Genomic DNA, 22069 nt, shown 5'->3' on the forward strand with positions numbered 1-22069 from the left:
AGAGCCTCAGAGACCTGTAGGCCCATAATAAAAGATATAACATTCATATCATTGGAATCTCAGAAGGAGACGAGGAAGAATGGGGCTGAAAGACCATTTGAAGAAATAACAGATGGAAACTTCCCAAATTTTGAAAAAACATAAACCTACAGATTCAAGAAACTAAGCAAACCTCAAAGAGGACAAATCAAAGAAATCCACACTATCGTAATTAAACTTCTGAAAGCTAAAGACAAAGCAAATATTTTGAAAGCAGCCAGAGAAAAAGGATATATTTCCCATAGAGAATATCAATTTGTGTGACAGAGGATTTCTTGTCTGAAACCATGGAGACCAGAAGGAAGTGTGGGACATTTTTCAAGTGCTGAAAGAAAATAACTTTAGCTGCAAATTCTATATCTAGCAAAATTGTTCTTTAGGAACTAAAGAGAAATAAAGACATCTCAGATGAAGGAACACTAAAGAAAAATTTTGCTAGCAGGTGTACCCTTAAAGACTGGCTAAAGCAAGTACTTCAGACAGAAAGGAAATTATAAAAAAAGAATCTTGGGTACCAAGAAAGAAGAAGGAATGACAGAAAGAGGAGAGAGAGGGATATATATAATAGACTATCCATTCCCTCATCAGTTTTGGAAATCATATTTTATGATTGAAACAAAAATTATAAAACCAACTGATACTCAAACAATTACATTTAAAAGTGCAGAAAGTAAAAGAATTTAATTGGAAATGAGCTTTCCACACTTTGCTTGAAGTGGTAAAATGTTGATACCAGTAAACTGTTATGTCACATGTGTATATTGTAATACAGAAAGCAACCACTGTGAAAACTATACAAAGAGATACACTCAAAAACACTTTAAATAAATCAAGATGGAATCCTAAAACAATGTTGAAATATCCCAGAGGAAAACAAGAAAACAGAAATAGAGAAACAAAAAAAGAAGAAATAAACAGAAAACAAAGAATAAAATGGCAGATTGGTTGTAGCATATCCATAATTACTTAAATGTAAATGGTCTAAATACACTGAGCAAAAGACAGAGTGAATTAAAAAAAACATGACCCAACTGTTTACAAGAAACTCACACTTCAAATTCACTGACATAGGTAGGTTGAAAATAAAAGGATGGAAAATATATACCACTTAAACATTAATTTTTTTATAAGTAATAGTTATATTAATATATGATAAAATAGATTGCAGAGAAAGAAAAATTGCTAGAAAGAGGAACATTACATAATCATAAAAGGATCAATCTACCAGAAACATGTAATATGTGCACAGCAAACAAAAGAGTCTCAAAATAAATGAAGCAAAACTGATGGAGCTGAAAAAAGAAATAGACAAACTCACAATCATAATTGGGGAACATTCACTGAGATACTGTACTGTGACCCATAAAACAAACATCAATAAATTTAAAATAACTGAAATCATATGTAATTAATTTTATTACAGAAATTCTGGTTCGGAATTGAGTCAGCTTAATGTATCCTGATATAGATTTTCCCAAATGGTCACAAAAATATCTATGAAGATATAGAAAAACAAACTTATAATAACACTTAAAACTAAAATCATAAACTAAAAGCTAGAAAACCTGTTATCAGAATCTGAAAGAAATTTGCACTAATTGTAAAACTAATGGAACTAAATTGACAAAACAAACTCCTGCCTTTTGCATCCATGCTAGAAAAGAGAAAACTTCCTTTTCTGAATGAAGGATTCTTTATTCTTCTCTTACTGTCTGTTTCATAGTTTAGAAAAAATATTTTTTGGCTAAACCACCGCAAAACTTGTCAACCATCCATATACTTTGTGGGTGTTAATTTTTGAGGTAAGCCAAAATATTTTCCTTCATTTCTGTATTAGTTCTACTGTTCCGAAACAAATTATCTCAAAATTGAACAGTTTAAAACAACAATTATTTCTTATCTCACACAGTTTCTGAGTCAGGAATCTGAGAGCAGATCATCTGGGTGGTTTTGGCTCAGCATCTCTCATTAGATTGCAGTCAAGGTGGCAGCCAGGGTGTCAGTCATCTCAAAGCTTGACTGGTGCTAGAGAATCCACTTCCAAACTCACTCATGTGGTTGTTGACAGGCTTCTATTCCTCACCAAATGGTTCTTTCCATGGACTACCTGAGTGTCTACAAGATGTGGAAACCGGTCTGGCCCAAAATGAGTAACCAAGCAAAGAGAACAGAAAGAGAGTGAGAGAACATTCAAGATGGCACCTTTTGGAATCCCAGAAGTTACATCCTGACATTTTTGTTGTAGGTTATTGGTCTCACAGACCAATCCTGATCCAATGTGGGAAGGGACTGCACAGGGGGTATATACTTGGGGCAGTCTCGGAAGCAGGACATCACAATCTCTCATCAGTAGTGCTCTTCCTAAATGTAGCCAATTAGAGCTTATGACTCCCATTACACAATGCAAAAGAAAGTGGAGAAGAGAGAAGAGGGATGACCATAGAACATTGCATCTTGGGAGTCAAGCTTTTCCGAATAAATGCTATTGACAAGCCTGAGAGGAGAGGAGCCACAGCATGAAGTTTTCTATTTTGTCTTTGTTTGTTTTTTATTCCATTTCAGAATGTTAGGAAGCGTCTTAAAGTGGGAACACAAGAATGCCTTACATCAGTCTAGCAAATCTGTGTTCATTTATTATCTGCTAAACTCCAATCATTGCTCTCTGTACATAGATTCATCTCCAGCTGTAGCTCTGAGGTAGAGATCTGGACACTAACCAGAGCGGCAGTAAATAAGACCAAGGGAAGTCTACAGTCACTGTCTTAATGGGCTGACACACCAAAAGGCATCAAGTGTAAAACTGGCATAGGATCTATGAAACCACATTGTAAATTCATGTTAAGGGAACTTATTTTTAAAGCCTCAAAGTAAAAGCAAAAGCAAAAAAATGATATACTACGGGAAAAACATTTTAGAAAATAGAATGCCAATATATGGACTTTGTGAAAGAGAAGAAATACGAATAGATTGACCAGACTGAGATGAGAAGAACCTAATTAGAAGAGAGAGGGAAGAGGCAAGTCAAGATTGTAAGAGAACCAACAATGAAATATCAGAATTTCAGTGAAAACTGGAGAGGAAGAAAAGAAAGCATGGAAATGAAACTGACAAAATAAAATGAAGAAGAGGAAGAACTACGTAAGCTTTTCCCGGATGCAAAAGAAAAGGAGAACGTGTGATGAATAGACAAGCGAGAAGAGAAATACCACCTTAGAATTACAGGCATGCCTATGGCAGAAAGCCTTCCTAAGTATGTGGATGGGAAAGATTCATATTTTGCTACAGTCTTAAAGAACAGTGCTCAACACACGCAGAATTCTTCTCTGAGACATTAAATAACAAAAGTAATTGAATAATGTCTATATGAATTGGAGGGAAACACTATACCAGCCATGTTCTTCCTCATATATGAGGACAAAGAAAGATATTCAAAGTTCTTCGTAAAATATACCATTGATATAATCTTGAAAAATATATATATTCCAGATATACTCTACTTCCTGAAGATATGAGACTAATAAAGACCATAATAGTGTCAGAATTGGTTATTTTTCCTCTTCTTGGAACCTATCATATTATAAAGCTAGGGTAAGGTTTTGCTTTTTTGTTGTTTTTTTACAATTCCAGGTAGACAGAAAGAAATGTTAAGTATAGTCCTGTTTAGGAGATAGGTTAAGAGGAGGTCAAACTTAATAGAAGGAAAGGCCTGAGACCAATATCTTATAGCCACTTCATTCTTAGGACCCATTTTCCCCATAATCTCCTTAAACTTATGGAACCCAAAGACCGCCTTCCAGCTCCACCTTCTGATCCTTCAGAAACACAGCTATTCGGAACTCACTGAGAACTGGAACTGTAGGCCAAGGCTAGAAGACAAGACACTGAGGTGAGGAACAAAGATTTTAAAGCAACTGGACTACAAGGGAAGAGTTTCTGAAAAGAAAAGGATTTTTAGTGACCCCAGAGGGGAGGCCACAATTTGTGTCCTGAGACAGGAATGAAGGCATTCACGGTTGTGGAGAAACTTGGGGCTAAGAGAGGATGCTCCTGAATCCCATGTCCTGTGGACTTGTAGGTATTGGAGAAAAATAGTCGTGGTACAGAGGTATATTTACTGTGATGGTAATGCAGACTAAGATTCAGATGTTTTCACTTGCATGGGCCCTGTAAATAAGTGGGTGGTATTGGGAGTTATAGAGTGTTCTGGAGGCAGGAGTAGCCAGCGTGCAATAGGGAAGCACATCTGTACAGTTTTCCTCGAGACCGTAGAAAAAAGGAATTTGAAACTCCCAGGCTCCAATATTTTAGTGTCATTTCTTTTCTCATTAAAATAAGCACTTTTGTACCTAATTTTGAATTTATAAATTGTCTTCTTTATCTAAAGATGGTCTCAGAAACCCTATAAGCTTTAGCCCTGTCATGTGGAAAATACCATTTAGGAAGCCCTGGAGAAGACTGGAACTGAAGTGAAGAGCTATTCTCTACATTTTGCTGGCTTCACCCGTATGACTGACTGATTTGTTAAGCACTACCCACTCCGCCTTCTCTGTAACTTCAGCCGCGTGAAAGTCGGTTCTGTGTTATGGGTACATAGATATTCATAACTGCTATATCTTCGTTGTGAGTCAGACCCCTTAACATTATACTATGTCCTTCTTGGACTTATTTAAACCTAGTTTTAAATATTTTTCTTTTAAATATTTTTCCTTTTATTCTACCGTGTCTCACACTAAGAACCATCTGTTTTCTTTTTATTTGCCTTTACTCCTCCTTTTATTTTCGACTTTGATTAGATTACTTTTAGATTTGTCTCTTGTATAGAGTATAGAGGTAGATTTTTCTTTGTGATCCAATCTCTTGTTTTCCATGTGATTTAAATCAAGTTACCCTCACCGATATGACAGGTATACTTGAGTCTTTTCATAGTGTTACATTATTTATTCTGTTTTTTTTTAATTAATAGACTTTCAGAGCAGTTTTAAATCTATAGAAAAATTGAGCAGAGAGTTCCAATTTATCCCCTCTTCTCCTGCACATAGTTTCTCCTATTATTATCATCTTGAATTAATGTGGTATATTTGCTACAATTGGTGAACTAATATTGGTGCATTATTATTGACTAAAGTCCATAGTTTGCATTAGGGTTCACTCTTTGTGTTGTACAGTTCTACGGTTTTAACAGTTGGATAATGTCATGTATCCATTAGAGTACCATACAGAATAGTTTCACTGCCCTAAAAATCCCCTGAGCTCTACCTATTTATCCCTTCCTTCCTCCCCTCAAACTCCTGGAAACCACTAATCGTTTTCTTGTCTCTATAGTTTCGTCTTTTCCAGAATCTCATATAGTTAGAATCATACAGCATGTGGACTTTCTGACTGGCTTTTTCACTTAGCAATATGCATTTACATTTCCTCCATGTCTTTTAGTGGCTTGATAGCTCATTTCTTTTTATTGCTAATAATATTCCATTTTCTGGAATGGAACCACATTTTGTTTATCCATTCGTCTATTGAAGGACATCTTGGTAGCTTCTAATTTTTAGCAAATATAAATAAAGCTGCTATAAAGATTTGTGTGCAGGTTTTTGTGTGGACATAAGTTTTTAACTCATTGGGCAAATACCTAGGAGCATGAACGCTGGATCGTATGGTAAGACTGTGTTTACCTTTGTGATACTGGGCCGCTAGGAGTTTTTAATCTCTCCAGTTAGCCCAGCAATTAGTCAATTTCCATTTAAGTGTTCCCACTAGTTGCTGGCTGCAGCTGTGAGCTTCTGCTCTTGGGCCTCTGCTCCTGGTAAGCTGAGATTTTCTGTCTTTACCTTTCTTTTCAGTTTTTGGGGTAGTTTATCCTGTGACCTCAATTATCTGATCTATCTATGAAGAGTTGTTGATTTTCAGTTTCTTCAGCTTTTTTTTTTTATTGTGAGGACAGAATGACAACTCCCATGCTTTTTATAAGTCAGACTGGAAACTGGAAGACTTCTGTTTTTACAAATATATGTATTTCCCTAGTTGTCCTATTTTTTTTTTTTTTTTTTTTTGCTTTTTATTCCAGCTCTCTGATATTTCAGAAGTTTTGTATTTCTTTGCTACTGGCTACTTTGTAATTTTACTTTTATAAAATGCTCTCAATTTCCTCTTTAGCCCCTACCTGTCTGTTCCCTACTATGAGCTACAGTAAAATTAACTCATGTATTCGACCCTCCACTGGTAGTTTAACTGCATAATTTCACTCAACAGTGTGATCTTAGTGTTTGTATTTGTGAATATGTTACTATTCCAACTACTTGACTTCTCAGCTCTAAGTGGTATCCTTTCACTCCCAGCTATCATGGCTGATTCTGTTTTCCCCTTTCTCTTTCCTTTACATCCTGATTTTTGTTAGTTGTTTCATTTCTACATTGAGGATTTAACAAAATCGTTCCATTCTGTTACCCTTATTCCCACCTTCCTCTCAGTCCTAGTTCTACAGTTAATAACGTTTATAGCTCCCAACAATCATTTTCCTCACCTTTCTCTCTCATTACATGCTTGGCTACAGGTTCTCCTCTTGGATTCTCTCCATTCGATTTAAGATTTCTGATTTATTGGCATAAAAATTGTGGCAAATATGCTCTTATTATCCTTGTAATCTGCATTCACATCTGTGCTTATGTCTTTTGATATGATCATTTTTGTCTCCTTTCTTTGTTTTTGTTTTGCTAATCTTGCCAGAAGTTTATCAATTATACTGATATTTTCCATTAACCAGGATTTGCTTCTTTGTTTGACATTGCTTATTCTGTCCATTTTGTCTTTGTTTCCGTTTCATTAATCTTTCTATGGTCTTCTGCTTTGGGGGGTTTTTGGGGCTTTGTCCTATTTTGTTTTTAGCTTTATTCCATTGTTCTGACTCTGGCTTCTTGGGAAATAAATGATTAAAGCAGCAGGTTTGCAATGCATTTCTTTTGCTGGGTGGAAGAGAAGACACCCCTGGAAAAGAAAGAAGGCAAATGCCCAAGTCTAATCTCCTTGTAAACATACTAATGACAGACTTCATAGCAAACAAACTAAATGGTTTTGTAGAAGGAGAGACCTTATCTATGAAAGGCTTTTGGCAAGGTATGCCTGGTTATTTAGAATTGCTTAAAGAACTTGGAATCTATAGATTTATAGGACATGATTGCCTGGAAAATATCATGTAAGCTATAACCATCTGAGGATACAACAGAGATGGTTTATGACTTAAATATTTCCTTTGGCATGGGTGCTCTGAGCCAGCGAATTTCCAATGCAGTTTAAAAAAAAAAAAAAAGACCTTAGAAAGCCCAGGTAGAAGTGTTAGAACTGTCTGTGATAAGACTATGCTCTTTATTTGCATGCTTGATATCATTAATAAAGTTTGATCTCTTATTCACGTAAGTTTTATTTGACAATCCAATCTTTTTTTAATCTCAGTTCTTAATTTGGATGCTCAACTCATTAATTTAAGCCTTTCATATTTTCTAATGTATGCATTAAATGCTAATAATTTTCTTCTAGGAACTTAGCTGCCTTCTACAAGTTTTGATAGGTACTATTTTCATTATTATTCTGTTCAAAAAAATTTTTTTTTGATGAGGAGGATTGGCCCTGAGCTAACATCTGTTGCCAATCCTCCTCTTTTTGCTGAGGAAGATTGGCCCTGGGCTAAAATCCATGCCCATCCTCCTCTACTTTATATGTGGGACGCCTGCCGCAGAAGGGCTTGATAAGCAGTGCGTATGTCTGCGCCCAGGATCCGAACCCATGAACCCCGGGCTGCTGAAGCGGAGTGTGTGAACTTAACCACTGTGCCACTGGGCCAGCCCCCTGTTCAAAATATTTCTAAATTCTGATTATTTCTTTCTGACTCATAAAGGTTTTTCTAAATTTCCAGGCAAAAGCGATTTTCTAGTTAACTTTTTATTGCTAAACTTTACTGTTTTCAAAGAATGTTGCTTATGTGATACTAATTCCTTGAAATTGGTTGAGTCTTGCTTTATGATTAGGTGGTAATTTTCATTAATGTTCTATTTATGTTTTAGAACAGGGATCAGCAAACAATGGTCCAGAGGCTAAATCTAGCCAGCCGCCTGTTTTTGTAAATAAAGTTTTATTGGAACACAACCACCCATTTATTTATGTGTTGTCTATGGCTGATTTTATACTACAGTGGTAGAATTGAGCAGTTGCGGCAGAAACTGTATGTCCTGCAAAGCCTAAAATACCTTCTGAGCCTTTGCAATGAAAGTTTACTGACCCCTACTTTAGAAGAATGTGTAATCTGCAGTTTGGGGGCAGTGTTCTGTGTGTCCATTGGATACAATTTGAATTCACTTTTGAGTTGTTGAATAGTCTACTATCCTTAGTGATTTTCTTCTGTCTTGATTCACCAATTACTGAGAGAAGTGTATCAAGATTTCCCACTGTGGGAGCATATTTGTTCATTTATCCTTATAATTCTATAAAGTTATGCAGTTTTGCTTTAGATAGATAGATGCATAGATAAATGATTGGTTCTTAGGAGCACAGAAGTTTAGAATGGTTATGTTTTCTTAGTGAATTTATTTTTAAAATTTGAATATAAGCTATGCTAATTTTGGTTGGTATTTGCCTGATATATATTTCAATCCTTTTGTAATCAATTTTCCTGTTTATTTATGTTTTAAATTTGTCTCTGTTGAACAGTAAAGAGGTGGAATTTATTATTTATTCCAGGAAGATAATCTTTGCTTTAGAATTTCTTCCAAGCACGCTTAATGTAGTTACTGTTAAATTTATTTATCTTGGCTTATATTATGCCTTCCTTTTGTTCTGGCTTATGTATCTTTTGACTTTTTCTTTTTCTCCTTTCTTGCCTCATTTGAATTATGTTTCTAATTTCATTGTTTGTCCTTAATAATTTGGAAACCACAAATTATATCTCTATTTTTTAGTAATCACATTTAAGCTAATGAAATCAGTATCAGTAAATACCTTTACTTTCCTAGAATACTTTCATTCCAATCAGTTTCCTTTCCACTTAAACATAATTTTTCAGTGTAGTTCTATCATATTTTAACCCCCACTAAAATTAGTATTATTGGTGTTTTGAGTTAATTTATTTGAATTTAACTACAGATTTCTAATTTTTTGGTTTATTTCTTATTACATTTCAAATCTTCCATATGAAGCTATTTCAAGTAAAAAGACTTATGTACTTTTAAAAACAATATGTGGAATTAATAAAGATAAAAGCAAAAACAAATTTATTGGGGCACAAACAAACAGCAGACTTGTTTTTAATTGAATATTTGTTCATTTAAATTCTAATAAAGTAGACAAAGCTGTAACCAAGGATAAAATAATGAAAAATTCTTTTTGAAATGATTGGTGTAAAATTCAATGCTAAAAATTTTGAAAGTCTCCATAAAATTACTTTAAAGGAAAAAATTAATTACCAAAATCAACCCAAGAAGACATAGAAAGCCTGAATAAATCAAAAGTCATATATAAAATGGAAAAAGTTAACAAAAAACTTCCTCTCAAAGAGTGCTAGGCTTAGACAGTTTAATCTGTGAATTATTAAAATCCTGTAAACCTCAGATAAATAAATTTTATATTATAAAATCCCAGACCATAGAAAAAGATAGAATATTTTAGAATACACTTTTTTTTTTGTCTAGCATAACACTGATGCCAAAATTTGACAGAACATTAGAAAGAGAAAAACTAGTGACTTTAGATAAAATTCCTTTAAAAGTGATCAAATTGAATTCAGAACTATATTAATTTAGTGTCCATGTCAGGTTTAAGAATTTATAGATAAGCCCATATTGAGCTATCTATCAGATAATTTAACATATCAAAATGTCAAAAGAGAATAAATATGATCACATTTACATGCTGAAAATCTAACTGGATCCATGATCTACTCTTGATATAAGGCAAAACCTCCTAGTAAATTAGGAAGATGATTGTACTCCATTAATCTGATAAATAATATTCATTTCAAACCTGCAGTAAATGGCAGAGTTAACTATAAGACACAAAATATGTATTGATAAAAGTCAGGAATAAACAAAAATACTTTCCTCATTATTATGTATCATTGTTTCTGGAAATTTCAGCCAATGCCACAAGGCAAGAAAAAAAAAACAATGAGTTTAGGTATTGGCAACGAGGAGATACAATTGTTATTTGCAAATTTTGTGACTCTCTCTATGGAAAAACTTAAAAGTCAACTGAAATAGTATTAAACAGATGAGAGAGGTTTAGTATTTGATTAATCAGAAAATAATTAAGCCAAAAAATCATAGCTTTCCTAGTTAACAGTAATTACCAGTTAGAACGTATGATTTATTAAAACACTTCCACTAACACAAGCAACAAAACTAAAAAAGTGAAAAATAAACTTTAAATATAAAATAAATAAAGAATGATGTACCAAGGAATGATTTTATGTTATTCTGATATAATGTCCTACCAGAGAGGTCCATATATGTTTTACCCCTTTCTTCATCTTTAAGACAGTAAAGATAACACTTCTTTGAAAGAAGCAGGTAGGTATTTAGGGTTGTCGTCCCCAAAAAGGAGTGAGATGCGTGGCTTTATAGTAGCTATCCTTAGAATGCTGCACCCAACTCCATCACAGGGAAAGAGCGTTTTGTCCACCTTTTATTTCCCGGGGGCTTAACAAATACAGCATGGAGTCCTGGAGAATTACTGACACAGGCAAAAGGCAGGGTTACAGAGGTACTGAGGGACACATATCTGATTCCTTTCAGACGCAGGACTTCCAAGGACCCCCTCAGGAGAAAGAGGCCGTGAGTGAGCCCATAAGGCCCGGGTGTGCCTGAGTGAGGAATATCCCTAACTCCAACATTAGCAGCGGGATGTGGATTCAATGTGGGCCTACACTCCTTTGAAAGACCAGTTGATTTGGACAAATGGCTGAGCAAAACAACCCCATTACAGCACAGAGACGCAAAGCAGAGGTGCAGATGACGGCTGAAAATGCATCCTCTTCTATAAAAGGACAAGTAAGGGCCAGGGACAGAGAGGGGGCTTCTCCCTGACTCTAAAGTTAAATGTGTGGAGCTATCATTTGCTACTGAAGAAGCCTCCTAGCTCCCAGGAATCTGAAACTATCCAAGCGAAGCAAAAGAATTCTCATAGATTGGTACTGGACCTTCCATCTATCATGATGATGGGATCTAGAAAACATCATATGATTTGATAAAATAAACAAGATAGAAATATGACCCTAACTGCATGCTTTGTGCTATTGACAAACTTCTTATAGTACAGATGACAATTCTATTGCAAATGAAAGTGTAGATATTATGCAAATCCTATTAATGGAATGGGATTATTTTTTAAGTTAAAAAACAGGTTTTAAAATTAACCTGAAGAATAAATGTATCCAAATAGTGAAGAAATTACTTTTAAAGAGAAATAAAACACTGATATTATTGTAAAAATCGATACAAATCTTTAGAAAAGAATTCAGGAAATAACCATTTGTCTATTTTCTAAGTAGTGCAAATACCTGGCCTTTAGTAGTTAAATATTTGTTTTAACACTTCTTAGGACTATTAACTTAATATTTTAGACATATCCTGATTTTAAAGATAATTGTCTCTTTGAAGCATAACACATAATCTTGACATTAGGTTAGCCTTGATTATTAGTTATGAGAAATGACATTTACACACAAAAATTTGATTTATAAAATAACATCTTACCACATTTTATTATAGACAGCAATATTTATTAAAAAGTTGTAAATAACTTTGGTTGTTCACTTAAAATTGTAGACTGTATTTGAAACAGATGTTTGTTTTTAGCAGGTAATAATTAAACTGCTGATGTATCATTATTCATTCAGTTCCAATAAACTCAAGAAATAAAAAAGGACTGAGAATATATTCTTAAAAATTATAACTGAACAACTCCTCTATGTAAAAAAAGAAAAGTATTTTACAAGTAAAAGTTATCTGAAAAGATTAACTTTGAAACACAAAGCATAATATCAATATGTCATGAAAATTACAGTGCTATGATTCAGACAAAAAATTTCCAGAAGAAGGTAGCTGAGAACAGAGGGCAGATCTCTTCAGTATCAAATATCAAAAGAACTGTCTAAGCAAAAGATATAAGATTAATATAAGATTAACCTCCATTTTAGTCTCAGAGGGGAGCAGCTTGCCTTTACTGCAAAACTCTAGTCTAAGACCATATCAGTTTGTGTCTTTGCTGAAGAATCTATTAGCATCAAATACTAGGTAAGATAGGGTTGCAAATGCATTCATGAGTTAAGGAGCTTAGGCTCTGAAGGGAGTGTCAACATATAATTTATATATTGTATGCATTAAGAGATATGAATATAAAAATCAGAGTAGCTTTTAAAAAGAGAAAAGGTAAATTGATCTGTGGTTTTTAAAATACATGTTATTTTAGTTTTACAACAATGTTTGGGGTGTCAGATTTCCCTAGCATAGTGGTGGATACTTAAATAATAGTCTCTCCACACACCTTCCAAAGACTGTACAGATCCATAAGGAGATCAAATAAAACCACCAGTAACTTACATCTAAAGTAAAAAAAGAGAAAGGAAACACACAAACTTCAGTTTACATGTAACTGAGGAAACAATGTGAAGATTATGCGAAAAACCAAGAGCGTGTAGTGGAGTTCTGCAGTTGGTGAAATACAGATAATGTTAGCCCAGGAAAACAAAAGTTTTACCCAAACTGGAGTCTGAGACCTTATGGATCAAAGCCATGGCTGTTGGGGAATTGAGAGGGAGAAGAGATATGCAAGTTGTAGAACTAGAGATGGCAATCTTGGGAAGACATTGCTTAGAGTGTCAGTGAGACAACCTAAAAGAAGTAAATATCCCTTGGAGGCTTGCTAGTGAATGGAAAGAAGGAAGAAAATGATGGAAAACAGAAATCTCATAGAAAGCAAAAGAGTCAGAGAAGTAGAAGACACACCATCATGTAAAAAGGGCCTCATTTACTAAAGACTTTATACTTTCACGTACCAAGAGAAGAGTGTTGACCTGAGAAACCTAGTAAGCCAACTAGACCCCTCATAGCGCCCCCTAGGGATGCTTGTTGTTGAGTCAGGAAAATCTAAGTCACTTAGAAATGGTCAGAAAGTCAGACAACATCCATATTAAGCTACTATAAGAAAAAGAAAGTGAGGCAATTTTTTCACCTGATGAAAATATTCCCAAAAATGCAGCAGAGAAAAATTATAACCGAGCACTCAGAGTCCATAATATTAAACAAGCAATGGCCGATAAGAAAACACACCATAAAATAAAGAATCAAAATTCAGAATAGAAATGACAAAATGTAGAAAGATGCAAAAAATAGAACTGACCAAACTCAGGAAAGAGATGAAAAAAAATTAATTTCAGAAATAATAACTTAATTACAAAATCTCCAACAAAGAATAGCTTTGACTGGCAGTAAAATAAGGAACATTTGAAAAAGGAATGAAAAGAGATAAAAGAAAATACACAAAATAGGAGAGAGGGAGAGAGAGAAAGCTATTCAAAAAGAAAATACTAGATATAGAAAATAAGCAAAGCAAAGCATGTGTGAACAAATAAAATATATGTGGCGAGATGAAAAACAGCTATGAGATAAAACAAATATTTAAATTTTGGTCAATTCTGATATAGTTATATTAATTGATATTAATAAAATTATTAGACTCCTCTGGGGCTTCAGGCAAAAAGACTAAGTCACAGAGGGAAAAATATCAGCAGTATATCTCAACAGAAATATACTTGGGACTTCGGGTCTATTGATCCTACCACCCGTTCATTCTCTCTCCCCTCGATTGTTTCCCTCCTCTCTTCATCTAGCCTAAATTTCATAGACAATGATTTTAATTATTGTCTTATTTAATTATTTATTTAATTATTAATTATTTAACAATAATTAAAATCATATCCTTATATATATATCCTTCAGAAAAACACAAAACCATATTCATGACCACACAGTTTAAGTGAGCCATCAATGCTGTCAGACTCTTAAAACATATATGTCGATTCATTTTCATCCTCTCCTGAAAGACTATTTCATATCTTCTCTGCTTTCCTCAACCACCCAAACCTCCTCTCCTTTCCTCACTTTCAGCTGATGACCTGCTTCCTTACTGAGAAAATTAAGCAATCAGAAGAGAAGAGAAATTCCACAGACTCCTATCGCCACGGCCACTCACTTATAAGTATCTGCATTCACATACTGTACTTTCTTACGTGTTACCACAGATCAACTACCTGTGATGCAGTCTAAGGCAGATTTCCTCACTTGTGCTCTGGATCCCATTTCCTGTTGTCTACTGAAAAATACAGCTCCAAATTTTCTGCTTTCTTTCCTACATAAGCTCTCTACTACATCATTCTCTTCAGCATACAAATATGCTCTTTCTCCTAGCCTATCAACAAAACAAACTTGATCCCACTTCTAGATGGCATAACATTTCCCTCGCTCTCCTTTGCAGCAAAACTCCTTGAAAGAGCTGTCTATAGGAATGTTTTTACTTTTAATAGACTCTTTTGTTGAAAAGAACTTTTTAATTTTATGAAGTACAATTCATCAATCTTTTCTTTTATGGTTAGGGTCTGTGCCCTTTGCCTACCTCAAGGTTTTGAAGATATTCTCTTAGATTTTCTTCTGGAATCTTTATAATTTTCCTTCTACGTTTCAGTTTATGACCTATCTCAGGTTAATTTTTGTATATTGTGTGAGTTAAGGGTTAAGATTCTTTTTTTTCACATGGGTATCCAATTGATTCATCACTATTTATTTAGATCTTTTTAAATTTCTCTTAGCATGTCTTATGGTCTTCCGCATAAAGATCTTGCATATATTTTATTAGATTTATTCCTAGGCATTTGATTTTTTGGAAAATTTTATATCTACCTTTATATCTCATTTTCTAATTTTTGCTCCTAGTAGGTAAGAATACACAATTAATTTTTTTATACTGGCATTCTATCCAGTGACCTCGCTAAATCACTTGTAAATTCTAATTGTTTGTAGATTCTTTTGTATTTTCTAAATATTCAAATATGTTATCTGCAAATAATGACCAGTTTACTTTTTCCTATCCAATCTTTATAGATTTAATTTCTTTCTCTTGAATTTTTACAATGTTTTGGAGTCCCAGTAAAATTTGAATAGAAATAGTGGTATTGAACAAATTTATCTGATTTCAAACTCACAGGAAAAGTGTTCAATAATTTATTGTTAATTATGATGTTATAAGTTTTTGTGGGCATCCTTTTTCAGATGAAGGAGGATCTCTTCTATTACTGGTTTGTTGAGATTGATTTTTTATTATGAATTAATGTTAAATGTTATCAAATGTCTTTTCTACATCTATTAAGATGATTATATGATTTTGTCATTTATTTTGTTAATGTGGTCCATTATATTGATTGATTTTCTTATGATGAAGCTGTCTTATTCTACTGGAATACACTTAGTCATAATGTACTATATATTGCTAGATGAGACTTCTTAATATTTTGTTCAAGTTTTGTGCATCTATTCACAAGGGAGAAATTGGCCTATAATTTTTCTTCCTTGTAATGATTTTGCCAATTATTACCTTTAGTCTCGAAAAATGGGAAGTGTTCCTTTTTTATTATCTTCTAGAAGAGATTTTGCAAATCGATATTCTCTCTTCTTAAACGTCTGGAATAGCTTACCAATGTAGTCATCTGGGCCTGGAGTTTTCTTTGTGTGAATGTTGAAAATTGTGGATTCAGTTTCTTTAACAGATATGGGAATATCCAGAATTTCTACCTTTTTTTTATGTCAGGTTTGGAAGCGGGGCCAGCTTCACAGGCATGCAACCTGTGCAGTCATGTGCGCTTACAGGGGTCTTACACTCCGTGTAATGCTTTATTGTCACCATCTTTAAATTCTTAATTAGTGTTTGAACAAGGGAACCCTCAGTCTTCTTTTGCACTAGATCCCTCAAATTATATAGCTAATCATGTTTTGTCATTTGTGTTTTTAAAGGTATTTGTCCATTTCTCCTAGGTTATCAAATTTATTGGCATGAATTTGTTAATAATATCCATTAATCCTATTTTCAATATCTTTAGGACTTGTAATATTGTCTGCTTTTCTATTTGTGATAATGATAATTTATGTGCTTTCTCTTTCTTTAAAATCTTACTATTAACAAAATATTTCCTTAATTTTTTTAGGGAAACAATTCTTGACTTTGTTCATTTTCTTAAAATTTATGTCTGTTTTCTAAACATTTTCATTACTGCTGTTGTCTTTATCAACTTCTTTTCTTCTATTTTTTGGGGGAGTGTTTAAATATGTGTTTAATTTATAGTTAATTTTCTAGTTTCTTGAGATGGAAGATTGGAACATTGATTTTCAACCTTTCTTCTTTTTCAATGTATGAATTTAGAGTTATAAATATCCCTTTGATCATGATTTTAACTGCATATCAGTTTTTTTTTTTTTTTTTTTTTTTACTGAGGAAGATTCACCCTGTGCTAACATCTATTGCCAATCTTCCTCTTTTTTTGCTTGAGGAAGATTAGCTCTGAGCTAACATCTGTCGCCAGTCTTCCTCTACTTTATATGTGGGTCACCGCCACAGCATGGCTGATGACTGGTATATGTCCACGGTGGGGGGTCCAAACCCGCGAAGCCAGGCTGTGGAAGCGGAGTGCCCCAAACTTAACCACTACACCACAGGGCCAGCCCCTGCATATCAGATTTTTGTTATGTCATATTTTTATTTTCATTCAACTGAAAATATATTCCATTCTGATTTCTTCTTTGACACGTGTTATATAATAGTGTGTGCTTAATTTCCAAACAGATTTTCCAATCATCTTTCTGATATTGATTTCTAGTGTAATTTTGTAATCAGAAAATATACTCTATGTGATTTCAATTCTTTGGAATGTGTTGAGACTTACCTATGAATCAGCAAATGGTCCAATCAGCAAATACTCCATAGGCACTTGAAAATAATGTTTATTCTGAATGCACTGGTTGTAGTGTTAATTGTGTTATTTAAGTTTCCTATTTTGTTAATTTTTTCCTGTTTGTTCATTTACTGAAAGAAATGCATTAAAATATCAAATGACAATAATACATTTGTCTATTTCTCTTTTTCATTTCTCTAATTTTTCCTTCATGTACTAAGCTTTTTATTAGACATGTAGACATTTGTAATTATTATGTCCTCCTATTGATTAAATTGAGCCTTTATCACTGTGAAATGTCCCTCATTTACTTTGGTAATTCTCCTTGTCTCAAGTCTTCTTTGTCTGACATTAACAAACTCCTACACCAGCTTCATTTTGGTTAGTTTTTATATGGAATACCTTTTCTGCACCTTTTATTTTCAGATATTTATAACTGCATATAAAATATGTCTCTTGTAAACAGAATTGAGTTGGATTTTGGATTTTTGTGTTTTTTAATCCAATCTGACCATTTCTTCCTTTAATTGGAGTGTTTAGTTAATTTTTATTTAATGATATTACTGAGACAGTAGGGTTTAAGTCAGCTATCTTGCCATTGTTTTCTAATTATCCCATCTTTTCTTTGTTTCTTCATTTCCTTTTTTTTTGCCTTCCTTTGGATTATTATTCCATTTTTTCCTATTATTCCATTCTTTCCTCTATTAGCTTTTTAATTTGTTCTGTACATATTTTGTTATTCTTTTACTGATTAGTCTTAAAATTACCGTACGAATTCTACTTAGTAAATTGTAATATTTCCCAAAGTATAAAAGAAGCTAAAAAGAGTTTAAATTACATTAACCAACACTCTTACCTTTGGTGCTATCAATTCCATATATTTTAAATCTACATGTTTTAAATGCATGAGGTATAATACTCAATGCTTTCAAACAGAATATTTGTTTATATTTTTCCACCTTTGCATCTTCTAGTGCTCTCATTCTGTTTTGCAATGTGCTTACATCTGGGATCACTTTCCTTCAGAATTCCCGTTAGTATTTCTTGTAGTGCAGATCTGCTGGAAACAAATTCTCTCAGCTTTTGTTTATCTATAAACATCTTTATTTATCCTTCCATGTTGAAGGATATTTTTGCTGGATATAGAATTATTGGTTTGCAGGGTTTGTTTGTTTGTTTATTCTTCAACACTAAAATGTTAACCTGTCATTTTCTGACTTCCATAGTTTCTGTTGAAATATCAGTCATATGTCTTTTTGATGCACATTTGGAGGTATTATCTCTGTTTTCTCTAGGTATATGAAGATTGTCAGTGTGTTTTTAGTTTTCAGAAGTGTGTCTATGATGTGCTCAGTTGTGGTTTTCTTTGTATTTATTCTGTTTGGGGTATGTAGAGGTTCTTGAGTATACAGTTTTATGTCTCTAATTAATTTGGGGAAATTCTTAGCCAGTATTTCTTCCAATATTGCCTCTTTTTATATTCTCTATAATATTTCTTCTAGTACATAAAACTTTTCTTAGCACTTTGTTCAAAATGTTACTGTATTTTATTGAGGAAATATCTCACAATCTAGTGGACTTGGGTACAAATATCATACTTCCTGCTTTCTTGTAAGGATGTCATATAATCAATTTAAGAGTTGAGAAAGTGCTAATGAACCCTGCTTTATGACACATCATGAAATACTGTTTTCTTTAACTTTCTGTATTTTGAAACATTGCATGATTAAATTAAAAATTATAAAATATTGGTCCTATTTTTATGTTAAAAATTATAAGCTAAATTTAAAGAGAAGTATTAACCTTTAATGAGAGAAAATATATAAAATTTTAAAAAGGTCAACCTTACTAATAATCTTGGAAATACCAATTAAAATAGTTATAAGATACTGTTTTATTATAACAAAGAAGTGATTTATTTTTCTGTTTATTTAAAACCCAATGTGTTGGGCATTTGCATACATTCTTAGATTCTTAGATGGGGACAAATTGATACAACTTTGTAATGCAATTTGTCAGTATATACTGAGAGCATTAAAATGCTCATACATCTTGGCTAGGTTATTTCCACCTCAACAAAACAGAAATGTGGTTGTTAATCACTTGATAGTGAAATTCTGAATTGTTTTTATTTTTATCCTTATATTTTTGTTTAATTTCTGTACTATAGTATACACAGTGAGTATAATATACTTTAAAATGAAAAAAAATCTATTAATTTCACATAAAAAACTTGAACACCCTAACAATAAAACTCTTAGGAAAATAATTAAATACTGTATTAGTACAACTAAGAAGTTGTAGTAGGTACAGTCAAGCCCAGAGGACAAATGATTAAACCTGCTTGAGTAGGGTCAGGGAATGCTGTGCCAACAAGAAGATTTAGCTTGCCAAGTAGTTAGTAAGGAGGGAAGGATATTATTTTCAAAGAAAACACAAAAGTATGCTAAGGAGTAAAACAGTGTTCCTCAAAGTGTGATGCAAGTGTACATCCTCATCATCTAGAGTCGTTGTTTATAATGTCCATCTTTGAGTGCCAACTCAGACCCACTAAGTCCAAACCCCTGGGCATGGGGCATAGGAGCCTGCAGTGTGCCTGGCTCCCCAGATGGTTCTCATGCACAAAATTTGATAACCACATTATGGAAAAATAAAGCAGTATGATGTGCTTTGGAAACTGAACATAATTTAATGCAACTGAATTGGAGGTTACAGGTGATGGTGGAATGAGGGGGATGAATCTGGAGAGGAATGTCATGGTCCACTTGTAAGAAGTCTTAAATGACATGCTAGGGGCTGGGACAAAAATGTAAAGATTCAATAGGAAACCACTGAAGAGCTTTAGTCAGAGGAGTAACCTGATAAGATTACCCTGGCCTCAGTGTGGATGACTGGATATGGAGCAGACATAGGCAGGAAGGAGACTTGGGAAAATGTTTTAATTTTCCTGGAATAAAATAAGGAGGATTAGAGTGGACTTGAATAGATACACTTGGTCATCAATTGAATACATGAGTGGAGGGAGAAGATGTAATTTTGGATGATTCTGGCTTGCCCCATCTCTAAGTTTATAATAGAATACACAGACAAAGAATATTTTTAAGCTACAACTCTGCATATTTCTACTTTTCCTTGTTTTTATCAAAGACCTATATTTTACTAGAAACAGGAAACTTGTAAAGACAAGCTTCTACAGCCACTATTAAAATATAGGGACAGACACTGCCAAGGACATTCCCTTACTGACTAGTATCAATAGCTAAGTGTCTACAAGACTGGTGGCAGAGGTGGCATGTACGCTTAGAGGTACCGTGATCCAGGCAATCTTGAAGGCTCCATTGTAGTTTCTATGGTTGACCATGTAGCAACATGTGTGCATAGAGGAGGCATGAGTGGTAGTCCAGAGTCATTTTTTTCAATAAAAGACTGTGTTATTAAAAGCCAGTCCATTCCGTTTTCTGTCTTTGTGTCACAGAATGAGATATTCCTTTTAATCAGTCTGTCTGGTGAGACCACAGTAGTGACTCGTCTTCAAGCTGATTATGACAAGAAGGAATTTCCCTTCGACTGCAGAACGTCCTACAACAGCTTTCTTTATTTCTTAATTAAAATAAAATGGCAGAGGTTTGGGTATTAGAATAGTTGTATGAAAAGGATCGACTTCCTACTCATGCTGAGCAGTGGGCTAAGTGGGGTCCATGATCCCCTAACGCCTTTGGCTACAGGGGGGTTAAAGGCAGCAAATACCAAATCAAGCTGCCCTGGAGCAGTGGGAACCCCCAAACCCCCAAAGGCTCTGTACCACTCACTGGACAACCCCAGAGCATGCTCAAGATTCTTCTGCCATAATCATTCTCCAAAACCACCAAAAACAGTCATAAATACAGGCCTTATTCAAACAGAAACCTTTTAATGACTTGCTACTTTTTGTGTGTGTGTGTGAGGAAGATCAGCCTTGTGCCAAAGTCTGCCAATCCTTCTCTTTTTTTTTTTTTGCTGAGGAAGACTGGCCCTGGGCTAACATCCGTGCCCATCTTCCTCCACTTTACATGGGACGCCACCACAGCATGTCTTGCCAAGCGGCGCGTCGGTGCATGCCCGGGATCCAAACTGGCAAATCTCGGGCCGCTGCAGCGGAGCGCGTGCTCACTTAACCACTTGTGCCACCGGGCCAGCCCATGACTTGCCACTTTTTGTTGTTGTTATGTCTCATAGTCTACCATATCGCTGCCTCCTCCTCCCCCTTATTTTTAAAATTTCATTGGTTTGTTGGAGAAAGTGAGATATTTGTCCTACAGAGTGTCTGGCATGATGGATTTGGCTGATTGATTTTCCCTGGTTTCTTCTAACTTGCTTCTTTATTGTTTTATAATCTGGCAATATGATAGTAAGGTCTAAGGCTTGACTATCTTCAGGTTCAATTTTTTCTCTTTTTCCTTCTGCAAGATTGCTTCATGGGGAGGGGGTGTGCACTTCTTATTGTATCATACCAAGAAACAAATAGTGTCTGTTGGCAGACTTTTAGTAATGTTAAAATCATCCATGGATTCAGAGACATCAGCCTAACTCTTCCATCAACCTTTCATGCTGTGGTTTCAGCATCCACACGTGATCATTACCTAGTTGCATACCTCCATTAGGGGTAGCTTCTAACATTTTAAAGCATGTATTAGGTGGGGTTCTTCTATGAATAATTTTCTCTCATACACTATTTAGTTTCCCTGTGGTACAGATTTTACGGATAAACAAAAAGGAATAAACGCTTTATTCTTTCTGTTAATTCATCAGTTTTCAAAGTAATGAGATAGCACCCTAGCAATTTCCAAAAGTGACCAAGGAGGGGTGTGAGAGTGTGTGTGTGTGTGTGTGTGTGTGTGTGTAATTATTAACTCATTTTATGTACTCATATATACTGTGGTCATTATTTGTTTTGATGCTCATATTGCCTCATTTTAGGTCAGTGGAATCCTCTTAATGTTACACTCCTGTTTTTGTGAGATGATTAATTAGTCTTTGATAGCTTCCTTGCTTTCTGAAATAAGATGGCCCAGGTTC

This window comes from Ceratotherium simum, chromosome 1 (assembly GCF_057802395.1).
Source record: "Ceratotherium simum simum isolate JZ-2026a chromosome 1, ASM5780239v1, whole genome shotgun sequence".
NCBI lineage: Eukaryota > Metazoa > Chordata > Mammalia > Perissodactyla > Rhinocerotidae > Ceratotherium > Ceratotherium simum.